We start from the raw sequence: 12,037 nt of genomic DNA, 5'->3' as shown, positions 1-12,037 counted from the left end.
TGAATCACTGAAGGATGAGAAAGAGAACCCTAGTTTGGATGTGAGATTGTTTCCAACTGGATATTATGCTCAAATTAGATGGCACAGTCCAGCTTCCTGGTAATGAGGTTTGATAATGGAATTCCTTCCATGCAGTTGTGCTTGTGTGTGAATATAGACACAATACACCATCTCACCTCCTAAAATATTGTCTCCATTGTCCACTCCAGCCCTTTCTTACCTCTACCTGGAGAAGAATTCAGAGCATTTATCTCTGAATATTTTAGAGAAATCTAAGAACATACTCATAGAAATAATTGTAATCATTTTTTCATGTTTAATAAAAAGAGGAAAACTAATCTTCCTGGGAATTTATTCCCAGATAGAAATGACTTAAAGTGAATGTAGATCTTTCCTCCTTATTTGTATCAACATGATCATCAACATCTTTAAAAGATTTTCAAGGGGCGCCTGGGTGGCGCAGTCGGTTAAGCGTCCTACTTCAGCCAGGTCACGATCTCGCGGTCCGTGAGTTCAAGCCCCGCGTCGGGCTCTGGGCTGATGGCTCAGAGCCTGGAGCCTGTTTCCTATTCTGTGTCTCCCTCTCTCTCTGCCCCTCCCCCGTTCATGCTCTGTCTCTCTCTGTCCCAAAAATAAATAAATGTTGAAAAAAAATTTAAAAAGATTTTCAATAAACAAAGAAGAATATGATTGCTGTTGTCTTCTGGAAGGCCTTAATAAAGAGAAGTGTGCCTTAATCCTATATACATGTGGATCACAAGCCCCATGAAGCCTCACCGCATTCTTTAAATCATGTGAGAATGATTCTGGGTAACAAATAATCACCACAGTGGTCTCTAGAGATGAGTCTGTGGAGGTATATGGGAACAGTGAGTGTGGTTCAATTGCTAACTTTACAGAGAACAAGGTGCCAGAGATGTAACCACTCAGCTTACCTCCTTCCCTACAGGCTCACTTTCAAAGACTTGGTGCTGCACATCTTGTGCCAGATGATGCCTTAGTCATCCTCATACAATGGAAACACTGTGTTCACTTAGACACCAAAACAAACATTTTGGTTTTAGTAATACCTTGAGGAGGAAACTTTTTGTTTGTTTGTTTAAATGTTTATTTTTGAGAGAGAAAGAGAGAGAGGATGAGTGGGCGAGAGGCAGATAGAGGAGACAGGACTGTACTGGGTTCTGTGCTGACAGCAAAGAGCCTGATGCAGGGCTTGAACTCACAAACTGTGAAATTGTTACCTGAGCCAAATCGGATGCTTAACCAACCGAACCACTCCAGTGCCCTGAGGAGGAAATTTAATTGCACTTCATCCTAGAAAGGTAAGTAGGGACTTTCTTTGTATATATTTTCTCCCTGTCATATTTTTAAGAATATCTCTTCCTGAGTCATCCATAAGGGTAAGGGTAGGAATGGATCTGTCTCATTTATGACTATAGGAACCCCAATGCCAGTACCATCCTTACTCCAAAGCAAGTGCTCAATATAAGTTTGCCAATAAATACATGAATGAAGGAAGGAAACTGAAAATTAAAATTAGGTAATTTGTTACCTAATGTAAAAGTTCATCAAGGCAATGGTTCAATGTGATTTCTGAATGGAAAATATGCTGGCTAATAAACCACTTGTTTTTCCCAAAAGCTTAGGAAATACTCTTTGTCCCAAGGAACTTAGAATTTATCCATCTCATAGATGCAAAGACTGATAAAGCGTGTAGTATGAAAAAGAAAAAAAATAAAGTCAACATCTTAAATCAATGTATTAGCTTCTCAGAAAAAAAAAATATAATTCTAACAGTGAAAGGCAAGCACCCTTAACATAACCTGTGACTATAACAAATTGAGCAAATTATAATGGAAATTAATTTATTGCTGGAATTTTTTTCATTCCCATTTTGTTGATAAACCCATGACTCATTTTATGATAAAATCAAAATCATTCATGAAAAGTAGAGATGGAATCGGTATGAGTTGAAACTAGACTTTCTTCTCTTGCATTATACATGAGCAATTTGCCAAATTGCCAACTAACTGTCCAGAGGCACATTTTTTAATACATGAATGAGCTAATGTAGCCGTGCAGATGATGGTAAAAGGAGTTCACCTTGCATTAGCCTTGACTCATCACAATAAATTTAAAATGTTACCATAAATAGTTGTCCTCTTTTTGTAAGTGACCTACATGTCATGATTTAAACATTTTTGTGTCCAAATGCATTGATGGAGGGCATTCTGGTTGCCTAAAAAGATATGTCTCTTTAGGGAAGAATGTTCAATGAGAACCCAGAGGCAAAGTTGGTAGCTAGTGATGTCATGAGGAGGGAGCCACAAGTGGTGGTCTTGTACTCTGCCTCCACAAAGAGACCCATTAATGATGAAGTAAAATTGTGAGGGAATTGGTATTAATGAAAATATTCTTTAAATTAATTTTCAACCAAAGAGGCTCCTTTTAAAAATCTTTACCATAGAGGAATTTCCTCTTGCTTTTTCCATACTCTTCTATAGACTGAAATATGTTTTATAGATATCTTATTTATACAACAATGTTGAATCATAAATGAATAAGTGATATTAGTTTAAAGTAAAATATTTCTGGGGCACCTGGGTGAGTCAGTTGGTTAAGCGTCTGACTCTTGATCTCAGCTCAGGTCATGATTTCACGGTTCATGAGATAGAGTCTTGCATCAGGCTCTGCACTGACAGTGTGGAGTCTACTTGACATTCTCTCTCCGTCTCTCTCTGGCCGTTCCCCACCCCCACTCTCTCAAAATAAATAAATAAACTTAAAAAATAAACAAACAAATAAAGATATTCCTGAGTAAGAACCTTGGCTCCATCACTTTATTATGGATAAGTGTCCCAGCTTCCTAGAACCCAGGTTTCTGTATTTATGGTGTGTGTATAACAATCCCTACATCATGGGGTATGGTGAGGAGCAAGTAAAATAATACATGTAAGTTTCCATTGAAGTACTTCAGCCTGTGATGTATGAAGAACTTACTATATGATGTAAACACACAAAAGAATAAGCACTCTCCCACACCTCAAAAAGCTCAGAGTCTTGTGGGGAAGTTATATGTGAAACAATATAGCATGACCCATAATTCCAATAACCTCAATATGTGGAAAACTATGAGATGCAGTGAAGAAATTTTCCATCTCAGTTCTATTAATGTCATTTTCAAATACTTGTCTCATTTCTATCTCTATTTCAAAGATCTTCTGTAGAAAATTGTGATTTCCTTGGAAATTCAATTCCCCTGATTCTGTTCTCTGCATAAGTATGATGCTTAGATCTTTGGGTATTGAAGTTTTTCTTAAGCACACTGTAGAAAATCCTCTCAAGACACATACACAATAATCAAGAGGATGGAGTATATAATGCACAATTCAACTAAAAATTAAAATGTTATGGGATCAATACCAAATGAATGTCAAAGGCTACTAAGACTTGCCAGAAGTAAATATTTGATTCTGACATTTCATATTTTAAACTAGATTCCTAGGGATTTAGTACGTGCATTTACAAGTTATTATGATACTACAGTGTATGAGTGATGTATTAGTCAAGATAGGTCATGCTGCAGTAGCAAACAACTCAAAATCCAAATTGCTTACAACATGCATATATAGAGTATGTTTTCACAGGAAGTCTCTTCTTATTTCATTGTTACCTGGGCACTCAGGTGACAAATGTTCCATTTGTTATCTCAACTCAAACTTCAAGGTATGCTGTGGTTGAGGGAGTGAGCTTGGAAAATTGGTCTCCAGTTCTTAACTACATCCACTTGGAAGGAATACATTTCTTTACCTCAAATTTCCTTAATCAAAGCAAGCCATAAAGTCACCCTAACATCAAGGGGGTTGGGGTGTGCCTCAGGAGAGGGGAGAAACAGTAAAGAATTAAACCTACTAATGTCTAGTACAATCTACCAAAGGGATTTTCCACATACAACTAGTCAATACTCATCCTCTCTCTACAAAGTACCCAAAGTCCCATTTAGTACATCACCAAGCTCTCAAGGATACATAGAAATGTCTTCATTGGGTGTGAATACGGCTTCTTTTGATCCTTTTGACCAACGAACAACAACAATAACAACAAAAAGTTTTTTTTCTTTTTTTCCCATCGAACCACGCTACCAAGGTGAAACAAGGATAGGATCTCTGCATCAAACACTCCTCTTTGGAGAGGGAAACAATAGGCACACATTGTCACTGGTACAGAGCAACACTGAAACCCTGCTAGGCAGATGATGTGAGAGTTCCTGAGCTGTGAAAGGAGAGTATATCTTAATTCCTCTCCTTGGGAAGAAGTCTCAATTCCACTATTCAAAAAAAACATTGTTCATGTTTCTTCATTTTCTGCCTTCAGTTTGGGGAGTCTTCCTTTTCATTTGCTTCCTCAACTACAGTAAAGTAGGTGCTGAGGATGAACTTTGTCATGGGGAGTTAGTGGAAGGAAGGGCTGTGAGAATTTCTACATGTCTATCTAGATGGATAGGTGCTCAAGGGTGACCTTACACCTAGAATAATCTCAGCTTCCTGGTTCCCTCATCAAAAATTTAGCCAGTTTCTTTATTAGTTTGATTCCAGTGAGTGGTATATGCCAGCCAATAGTCTTACTTATATAATTTTTTGAGATGGTGTCTAGAGTGCTAATTTTTTTTTATCTTGGCTTCAGAAGAGTTTTATTAAGTTTAGAGGCTAGGACCGTGAATATATCTAGCTTATGTTGGGAGGACCACAACAGTTGTGATTTATCCTCTATCCTGATTTTAATCCAATTGAAAATGTACTGGGTGTCACACTCTACTTCTGATCCTTTCTCTGAAACATCTTAGTTGGTTGAAAGATTATACAGGGCATTTGAACCTGGAAGCCTCTCTTAATTTTGTCTTTTACTATTTTGGGTCAAGAATATTATTGTCTAACTTGCCAGGCTCTGAGTTTGGGGATGCTTTACATTTCTTTTTACTTCTGCTTAAACACCAATTATTTCCAAAGTTAGCATTTATCTTGTAATACCTTGCCAAACAAAGCTGACAGCTATCAATAATAGTATTACTGTCATGTGTATTAACTTCTAAAGCTATAAATATATTAGATTTATCGTTCATTAGGTTCACTAGGCACAACTCCTCTGAAGTTATCAGAGGTGATAATTTCAACAAATGCTTTGCCACTACATAATAAAAACAGTCTTCTCTTAAAGCTCTCACATCAGTGTCCTCACTGTTAGCCACATAATTATGTTTTGGATGTAGCTGTAGCCTTGTTCCATGTGACAATCACTGTATTTGTCAGGACTGATTAGATGATGCTATGTAACAAACAAGACACAAATCTCAGTGGGTTTAAGCAACAAGAGTTTATTCCTTGATTGGGCCTCATGTCCTTCAGAGGTTGTGAAGAGTGGGGATGGGTGAGGAGAGGTTGGGAGAGCTCTATTTGTCTGAGATCCAGGCTGAGAGGGGCTGCATCTTCTCATAGTGCCCTGTAATGCAATAATGAGGCCATGTAACCCAAATCCACTTAAGTTCAATTAAGGCAAGATATCTGGCTTACAATTTTATGAATTGAAATACAAACTGAAATATTTTTATGTTGTTTTAAAAAGTATATATATTAGTAGACCTAGTATTAGAGTATGGTATTATAGCATGCTTGATATTAGAGAAGAAACACTTGAAATGTTTCTGACTTATATAATATTGATAAACATCAGAGGTTATTGACCATGTTAGTCATTAGCACTTATTCTTTCATTTCAATTAATTACTGAATGAAATTTTCTTAAGATTTTTTTTTCGAAGTTGAGCAGTCATTGTAAAAATACAGATAAACAACTGATCAAAGCAAATAAAAACAAAGACCCTACATTGAAATAGTATAGCAGTTCAATAGATGATAAGGGAAAGAAACAACAAAGACATTGTGAAAGCATGAAATACACAGCTTACAAAACAATAGCCACTCTAATTTTGGCTAAGGTTTTGCATCCTTATACTCTCAGAATTTCCACTGATACATAAATGGAACCTGACTCAACACTGAGACCTTGCTACTCAAATGTGGACCAGTGGCATCAGCCTCACCTGGGAGGTATGTTAGAACTGCAGAGTCTCAGGGCGCCTGAGTTGCTCAATCAGTTGGGCACCTCACTCTTAATTTTGGCTCAAGTTATGATCTCAGGGTCTGGGATCCAGCCCCGTGTTGGGCTCCACCTTGAGTGTGGAGCCTGCTTAAGATTCTATCTTTTCTCCCTTTGCCCCTCCCCACTGTTCATGTGTTCTTGCTCTATCTCTAAAAATAAATAATAATAATAATAATAATAATAATAATAAAAGAAGAAGAAAGAAAAGAAAAACAGAGTTTCAGCTCACCAGGCTCAAGTTAGAATCTGCATTTCAAAAGGATACAGGTGTTTTCTGTCCATGGTAAAGTTGGAGGAATGCTGCACTAGAAGATTGTAAAATCATTTCAACTTTGTTAAATTAAAGAAAACCTCTCACCAACAGTCTGCACAGCCCCCGCCAAAACCTGAAGGCATAAATAAACTGAAAGTACCTTTCTTCTAGTCAGTTTTGAAATTAGAAAATTCCTAAGAAGATAGACATGAACAATTTGTCCATTCTTGCCCCTGCCCTCTAGATAACATAGGCTGATAAATAATCTACTGGCCTTGCAGAACCTGATCTGAAGAAGACAATCATGTTTTCAAATGTCAAGTCTACAAGACATTGATGTTGCCTGTGTATTAAAGCCCCCAGGTTTGTGTCAGACCCTCTGACTTGGCAAGAGGAGAGAGAATCCTCTGCTTTCCTCTAAACCAGGAGAGGAGAGAATTTACCCTAGGGAAAGGAAGGTGATTCCATCATGTAAGAGAGATGCTGCAGTGGGAAAAGGAATACTGGGGGCTGTGAAGGAAGAAATACCACAGCCACTTGAAGCGACATGTCAGGGGTAAGCAGGAATCACCAATGTGTGCAGTAGCCACTAGCCACATGTGCCTTTCTCCCCCTTTCAAAATAGCTGTCAGATATACTATTCCACTGCTGCAAATCCTGCGTGTAGACCAGGCCCAGGCTTTCCATGGACTTCAAGGTCTGCAGTACCTGGATCTGGCAACCTCTTTGTCCCTCTGCTACCTTCTCGCCTCCTCAGTTGATGTTTTCCAGATGCATCAGGCACCAAGCATATGCCAGCCTCAGGTCTTCTGCATTTACCATCACATCATTCTGGAATGTTCTCTCTCTGACACCCACAGACATAAGTTTTTGTCACTGCGTTTAGGTTTGCTTACCCAATACTCCTTACCTTAACCCTCATGTGAATATCCAGTAGACACCAGCACCCAACCAGGTCCCTCTATTCTCTTTCCCTCTTTTATCACTTATAACACCTATCCTAACTAACATATTTATGATTACTTATTTATACACAAGTTTCCCCCCTGCACCAGAACACAAACCACCAATGTAGTGACTTTGCCTGCCTGCCGCAGTTATCCATGTCCAGTGTCTTGAGTAGGGACCAGTGCTGTGACAGGTGCTCAATGAGTAGCATGAATGATAAAATAAGTGTGTGAGTCAGGATGGCTGTGATGTTTCTGTAACTCCCAGGCAGCTCTTTCTCCCCACAAGACCTGTCACCAGCCCCTAAGACCTTGGTCCACTGCCTTCTCTCAAACTCAAAACCTCTGGTTTATAAATGAGCCTACCTTGTATTGTTGTTTAAGATGAGGGCTACAGGAGACAGCAAGGTGTCCACTAAGTGTATCTTTAATACCTAAGTATAACTTGCTTAGAAGTTATATACATAGTTTCTGGTGGTTTCTATAACAAATCACCTTGAACTTCATGGTTTAAGACCACAGAAATGTATACTCTCATTGTTCTGGAGGCTAGAAACCCAAAATTAGCACTAATGAGCCAAAATCGAGATGGAAGCAGGGGCACACTCCCTCCAGAGGCTGTAGGGTAGAACCATTTCTTGTCTCTTCAGGCTTCTGGTGGCCGCCAGCATTTCTTGGCTTTGGGCTGCATCACTCCAGTCTTCAAGACCAGAATATTCTTTCTGTTCCATCTTCTTTTCGCCTTCCCCTATGTGGGCATGTCAAATTTCCCTCTTCTTTCCTTTGATAAAAATACAAGTGTTTGTCTTTAGGAACAACCGAGATAACCCAGGAAAATAATCTCTCCATCACAAGATCCTTAATTGATCACATCTGAAAAGATTTTTTTCTTTCTTTTCTTTCTTCTTTCCATCCTTCCTCCTCCTTTTTTTCCCCCCTCAGTAGGCTTCATGCCAGCATGGAGACTAATTTGGGGCTTAATTTCACAACCATGAGGTCAAGAATCAGACCCTAAACCAACTGAGTCACTCAGGTACTGCTCCTTCTTCTTCTTTTTCTTCTCCCTCTTCCTCTTTCTCCCTTTTCCCCCCTCCCCTTCCACCTCCCACTTTTTCTTCTAACAAGTCCCAGGGATTAGGGGATTAGGACATAAATGTTTTCTAGGGAGTCCTTTTTCCGTCTACACACTATAGATTTTGTAATTTCTATTAAAAGACAAATCACAAAATACTTTATCAACATTTCAAACAGGAAAAGAAACTAAGAATTAAAGAATCAATTTTTAGCATTCACATGTGAAGTTGTATCATTTTTCTTCTTTTTCCCCCAAACAGTATGTGCTTCTTGGAACCACTTCGGTTTTGGTAGCATCCAATATGGAAAAATTAATTATAGCTGCTTGTGATGAAATGGAGTATTGGCTTTTAAATACCAAAATGAAACTTAATGGGGCACCTGGGTGGCTCAGTCAGTTGAGCATATGACTTCAGCTTAGGTCATGATCTCATGGTTTGTGAGTTCGAGCCCAGCATCAGGCTCTCTGTTGTCAGCACATAATCCACTTCAGATCCTCTGTCCCCCTCTCTCTCTGCACCTCGCCTGCTCATTCTCTCTCTCTCTCAAAATAAATAAATAATAAAATGTTTTTAAAGAATAAAAAAATAGAAATGAAACAATTATTTTTAGGGAGTAACAATGTTTGCTGCTCTGGTTTTACAATGTATGTGTTTGCATGTAAAATAAAAAAATATGCTTGTGTAGCTTTTGATAATATGAAACCTTCCTTTTGTTTTTTATATGTAATTGGTACACAGATAACACATTATATAATGAATGAATAACATTTGAATGGTGATATAAGTATATTTTTAGTCATTATGAATTTTGTATGTTTCACTTTAAGGAAAATAACATTTACATGTATTCATGGGTTATGAATGAATGAGAGACACTGTTTTTCTTCATTTAGTACTTTTCTGTTGGTTAAGAACAGAATCCTCTAGCTATTAACAGATTTAGTTCCTGGCAAAATCCTGTAAGAGGAAATTGAGAATGCCATGAGTAATACTGAAGACACACATAGATCTAGAAAATCTTCAACTGCCCTTGATTTTAAATGCATTTAGAATCTTTTCAAAACCTACAGCAACATGTGGTTATTTGAAATGCCACAATATGTTATTTTGGCTAAAAAGATATTTATAATGAGGGTTGCTAAAAGAAAAGAAAATGGTGTCAAGTCATATTTGGTTGAGATTATTTAAATTCCTTTCACCTATGAAGTCTTAAGGTCCTAGTGTTTTCCTCAACCTCAGCATTCTAAAAATCACACATTCCACATTTTCTCCAATTCTAGTATGCATGTTTTTATTTTTATGTTTAATATTTCTGAACTTGAGAAAAATGTCTGCTATAAAGGGAGGAATAAGTTGTAACACCTTGGGACAAGTCCTTTATCCAAGGGAAAACACCCACTGAGATGAAGTTTTCTTTCATTTGATTTCCATGATAATCTTCATTGGTAGTTCCATAAGGAGTGGACTTGTAGAGTTTTTTATAACTCTTGTTATTATTTAAAATGCTTTCCATAAGATGACATTATCATTCTTTATTGAAACAAAAAGTTGGGCATGCATAAAGTTGCCAGCAGTGAAACTCTGGGCAGTAGACATTGCCAAGCCTCTTGGAAGAGGATGTAGAAATTTCAGTTAGTTGAGGTTGATATCTTCAAGTATCATTGTTCTAGAATTGGAAAACTCTTCTAAAACACTGTGATTCTATATAATATTGGATGACAATCTTCTATGATTTTAGTTGTGATTCTCCCTAAGCCTGGAAAGCATTCAGCTCAGGATTAAGTCTTGGGCCACAGTTATTATGAATGATAGAATTGCCCCCTAGACTTCTTTCTGGTAGGCTAAGGTAGAGTCTGTGCAATTGCTACTATATCCTGCCTAACCTGAACTAGTGTTTCTGGTGAGTAGAAAGGTCAGTGATGAAACTTAAGGAGAAGGACAACTAGCTTTCTAAAACATCCCTGATAGTTTATGAGATTTATTCAACTCTAAACTCTGGGATCTTGGGGATGCAGGGGACATGGCTGAGACAAACACTGCAGTAGCCTTTTACTTGGGGTCCTGTTGGCAGTAGCCTTAATTAAACTCTGTATGAGACAAACTGAACAGATTTGGTCCCAGCCTCTGCCAGAGTGGCTGACAGAGTGATGTAGCCATGGGGATATTTGCCAAGAGTCATGATGGCGTAGAAATGATGCGTAGATTTTGTTAGGTGACAATTCTCTATGGGTCTGTTGTGTTTCTTCATGTCTTGTGAGCAAGGTGTTGACAGTCCTTATTACTTTGTTTTGGACTACCTTTTTTGGGACGTTCATAGAGTCAGCAGTCTTGGAAGACAGAGCTAGTCTCTCTCTTTCTGTCTCTCTCTGTCTCTCTGTCTCTGTCTGTTTCTCTCTCTCTCTCTCTCTCTCTCTCTCACACACACACACACACACACACACACAGGGAAGCCATGCTTACTGCCAACTATAAATAATTTGAGTTTTTAAGATTAGAGTTCCTTTACTGTAGGACTACCTGCTGCATAGGTAGGTATCATCAGGTTCTCAGTGCTACCCTGTAGGACCGGGGTTCAACGAATTATCACAAAAATGCTAATATTCTGGCTATTGCTATTACTGTAATACACTGTTCTTCACCTTTGACCCAGGAGTCTTGTGTATCCTGCCAGCATCCATAAAGCAATAAAAGGCTAACATGAAAGCTTACAAATATGGTGAAATTGCAGACCCTTCACAGTTCTTGACATGTAAGAGAAACTATTTAACTTTTAGCAACATGTTATTCAGTTAAAGAAAAAATGGAAATGGGTTTAGCTTGACAGAAATGTGTACAGAATTTTCTCTGGTATTCTTTGATTTCCCTTTGAAGATTATACAGTCAATCCTAAAGGTTATAAAGAAGTCGAAATCTCAAGCACTAGATAAGGAAAGAAAATTATATACAGGATTCTTTTTATAATTGCTAATGACCAAAAGTAATTCAGAAAAACATTGAGTCTACAAATACAAACATAATTTAGAATCAAACTTTAATTATGGAGATTAGGAAAGTTGGAGGTAATTGTATGCAAAGGTGTGTACTATCGTTATGCATATTTTTAAGTGTATTTAATATAAAATGTATTTTTTCTCCAAAAGTTTTAATATCTTGACCATACATCAAATAATTGATGGAATGTTGGACTTGAAATATTTTAATTCTTTCTCTCAAAGATAATTTATTGTACCTACAAAAAATTAAAACATAACTTTAGACTCTTCAAATTATGAGAGAGAGAGAGGGAGAGAACCTATGCAGGTGTCTGAAAAAAAGTAACAAAACAGATTTGGTTTAGATGAGAATAAAGTTTGGAAAGTAAGAAAATTCTTATTTTTCTTGCTGTTTGCTTCCATTTTTCTACCTTAAAATATAACACTAAGAATTTTCATGATTTGTTTTACAATTTTTGGAGGCATAATCACTCTTTCCATTTCTCTTCTTACTTTGTACATACTTGAAGTGATAAAAGAACAACCCATCATTCTTTTTTTTAATATAATTTATTGTCAAATTGGCTTCCATACAACACCCAGTGTCCATCCCAGCGAGTGCCCTCCTCAATG

The 12,037-nt window shown here is 37.6% G+C and overlaps 1 long non-coding RNA gene across 2 annotated transcripts in view; it reads right to left on the bottom strand.

The window, feature by feature from the left end:
• Nucleotides 1–5,347: 5,347 nt before the first annotated feature.
• LOC105260611 overlaps nt 5,348–12,037 on the bottom strand; it is a 32,512-nt gene continuing 25,822 nt past the window's right edge. The window contains exons 1-3 of one of the 2 annotated variants that reach the window (XR_890386.3): nt 7,723–8,353; nt 6,386–6,461; nt 5,348–5,496 (exon numbers count right to left, since the gene is read on the bottom strand). This is a non-coding gene — a long non-coding RNA (uncharacterized LOC105260611). Of the gene's footprint in view, nt 5,497–6,385; nt 6,462–7,722; nt 8,354–12,037 lie in introns of those variants that run through there. The other variant, XR_006598981.1, reaches the window with a different exon arrangement.

The sequence above is a fragment of the Felis catus genome, chromosome B3, assembly GCF_018350175.1.
Source record: "Felis catus isolate Fca126 chromosome B3, F.catus_Fca126_mat1.0, whole genome shotgun sequence".
In the NCBI taxonomy this organism is placed as follows: Eukaryota; Metazoa; Chordata; class Mammalia; order Carnivora; family Felidae; genus Felis; species Felis catus.
Note: the sequence above shows the minus strand (reverse complement) of the source record. Positions and strands in the feature narration are given on the sequence as shown.